Genomic DNA, 3,469 nt, shown 5'->3' with positions numbered 1-3,469 from the left:
GAAACACAAACGTTCGCTCTGTAAGATCTTGCTCGCATGAAGGTGGTCAGTGAAACGCCATGGAAAATTCCGTGGACAGACGAAGGCCATTTACATCTCCAAGGAGATGTCAGTACGCAAAATTACAGAATACGGACAACGGAAAATCCGCATTCACATCAAACGGTACCACTCGATTCTGCGAAGAGGGTTGTGTGGTACAGGTTGACGGCATTGTTTGTCATAGAGCAGTATTTTTTCAAAAAGATGAGTCTTTCGAGCCCTATTACTTGGACCATTAGGAGAGTCTTTTGCGAACCAATGTCATTCTCACCCTTCAACACCGCACATGTGTGGACAGCATGATTTTTATGCAAGACGGCGTTTCTCCGCACATTGCACGGAATTTTGAAACTGGAATTGCCAGTGAAGCGGCTGTTGCAGATACATTTCGAGAATGCTGGAATTACCAACCCTCATTTTCCTGTAGCCTGGACGTCCAGTTCACCAGATCTTAATACGTATGACTTCTGGCTGTGGAGTTACCAAAAAGATGTTGTGTTCAGTGCTTCAGTTACGAACGTAACCGAATTGAAGGCATGCATTGCGCAACGTATTTTGAAACTGATCCCGCGAGACATGTCCGAAAGGACACCATATCCATATAAGTATATAGTTTTGGCAATACCGACCATGACTTTCTTCTTCTGTGTGGATGCACACATATTCCCCGAACTCTTACGGGACTTGGTAAGAGTGTCTTCCACGAGTAATGAGTGTGTTGGGCTAGGACACTACGAATGTAGTGTGTGGACATACAAGATGAGAATGTGGGTCTCACAGGAGGCGTACGCGAGATAATCCCTGCACAAGCTCTCAGTGGCTCAGATGGATAGAGCGTCTGCCTTGTAAGCAGGAGATCCCGGGTTCGAGTCCCGGTCTGGGCACGTGTTTTCATCTGTCCCCGTTGATATATATCAACGCCCGTCAGCAGCTGAAGTTCTAATTTCACTCCGATCTGTTGCGGAATATGCTGTTTCTCGATTTCAACTTGTGGCAGACAACGGTGGACAGCTTATTGCATATCCTTGCGCCAGTGTCACGACAATTACAGAACGTTGTCATTTTGCTTTCTACGCGGTTTTTGACCTCAGGACAGTAAAAAACGATTTTTTCCATCCGTTGGTATTCGCCCTTGGCATGGTGGGCTGGCTTAGGTAACCAACAGAACCGCAACTCTTGACAGTCGCAGTCATGCACATTCAACAGCACGGATAGTGTAATGTGCAGCTCAAACTACAGTCGTCGTACAGCGATTCATCTGTCATTTGTAGCCGATCCCTTTTACATTAAGACGCTCACACCGCCATTTACTGGTAAAATTTTCGTTTTTTTGTTCCATGCCGTTTCCCCCTGTGTATATCATATACTGTTTAAATTCGACGTCATTCTGAACAGTGGTTTTCCTTCTACAGCGTTTTGAAACTGGAACTTTAATTACGGGCACTCTGCAGACTTTGATTAACTACGAATTTACTCAGTTTAGTCGATTTTGATGCACTGCAAAATGCCATTGGCTTACATTAGCCATTGTCTGAGAAAGATCTGCTTGTCTTGATTGGTCGGTTGTTTCGTAATTCATTTGTTTCACTATGTGTAATTTTAGCTTACGTATGGCCACCCATGAAAGTAACGGGTGTTTAATCTGAATACACAGATACTGAACTTTGATCCTCTGGATGGGCTACATCAGTATCCTGAGGAGACATTATTTATTTCCTCTACCTAAGTATTTTCTTATTTACACTACTGGACATTTAAATTGCTACACCACGAAGTTGACGTGCTACAGTCGCGAAATTTAACCGACAGGAAGGAGATGCTGTGATATGCAAATGATTAGCTTTTCAGAGCATGTATACAAGGTTGGCGCCGGTGGCGACACCTACAACGTGCTGACATGAGGAAAGTTTCCAACCGATTTCTCATACACAAACAGCAGTTGACCGGCGTTGCCTGGTGAAACGTTGTTGTGATGCCTTGTGTAAGGAGGAGAAATGCGTACCATCGCGTTTCCGACTTTCATAAAGGTCGGATTGCGGTGTATCGTATCGCGACATTGCTGCTCGCGTTGGTCGAGATCCAATGACTGTTAGCAGAATATGGAATCGGTGGGTTCAGGAGGGTAATACGGAACGCTGTGCTGGATCCCAACGGCCTGGTATCACTAGCACTCGAGATGACAGGCGTCTTATCCACATGGCTGTAACGGATCGTGCACCCACGTCTCGATCCCTGGGCCAACAGATGGGGACGTTTGCAATACAACAACCATCTACACGAACAGTTCGACGACGTTTGCAGCAGCACGGACTATCAGCTCGGAGACCATGGCTGCGGTTACCCTTGACGCTACGTCACAGACAGGAGCGCCTGCGATGGTGTACTCAACGACGAACCTGGAAGCACGAATGGCAAAATGCCAATTTTCTGGATGAATCCACGTTCTGTTTACAGCATCATGATGGTCACATCCGTGTTTGGCGCCATCGCGGTGAACGCACATTGGAAGCTTGTATTCGTCATCGCCATACTGGCGTATCACCCGTCGTGATGGTATAGGGGGCCATTGGTCACACGTCTCGGTCACCTGTTGTTCGCATTGACGGCACTTTGAACATGGACGTTACATTTCAGATGTGTTGCGACCCGTGGCTCTATCCTTCAGTCGATCCCTGCGAAACCTTACATTTCAGCAGGATAATGCACGACCGCATGTTGGAGGTCCTGGAAGGCCCTTTCTGGACACAGAAAATGTTCGACTGCTGCCTTGGCCAGCACATTCTCCAGATCTCTCGCCAATTGAAACCGTCTGGTCAATGGTGGCCGAGCAACCGGCTAGTCACAATACGCCAGTCACTACTCTTGATGAACTGTGGTATCGTGTTGAAGCTGCGTGGCCAGCTGTACCTGTACACGCCATCCAAGCTCTGTTTGATCAATGCCCTGGCGTATCAATGCCGTTATTACGGCCAGAGGTGGTTGTTCTGGGTACTGATTTCTCAAGATCTATGCACCCAAATTGCGTGAAAATGTTATCACATATCATTTCTAGTATAATATATTTGTCCAGTGAATATCCGTTTACCATCTGCATTTCTTCTTGGTGTAGCAATTTTAATGGTCAGTAGTGCATTTACGTGCAGTACAAGGCAGTCAGAAACAGTCTGAAAAGCTTGTAAGGGGGTTGCAGGGTAGCTTGTGATTAGAAATAATTGTTTTCTAATCACAAGCTACCCTGCAACCCCCTTACAAGCTTTTGAGATTGTTTCTGACCACCTTGCATACAGCGCATCCCAGGAGGTATGGGCAGTATTTAGGGGCATAACAGGAACGACCATTCGAAGCAAAAAATTCTAGTAAACGTGAGCTGGACATATCTTCCATTCTGTGGAGCAGATTTCTTCTACTGCAAGCTCTTTGCGTTCCG

At 46.3% G+C, this 3,469-nt stretch overlaps 1 non-coding gene across 1 annotated transcript; it reads left to right on the top strand.

Moving 5' to 3' along the window:
• The first annotated feature begins 851 nt into the window (after positions 1-851).
• On the top strand, positions 852-926 carry Trnat-ugu (transfer RNA threonine (anticodon UGU)). The gene has a single exon. It is a non-coding gene; the product is annotated as a tRNA-Thr (tRNA).
• Positions 927-3,469: the final 2,543 nt, after the last annotated feature.

Source organism: Schistocerca serialis, chromosome 1, assembly GCF_023864345.2.
Source record: "Schistocerca serialis cubense isolate TAMUIC-IGC-003099 chromosome 1, iqSchSeri2.2, whole genome shotgun sequence".
NCBI classification, from domain to species: Eukaryota; Metazoa; Arthropoda; class Insecta; order Orthoptera; family Acrididae; genus Schistocerca; species Schistocerca serialis.
This window is presented reverse-complemented; position numbering and strand designations above follow the sequence as displayed.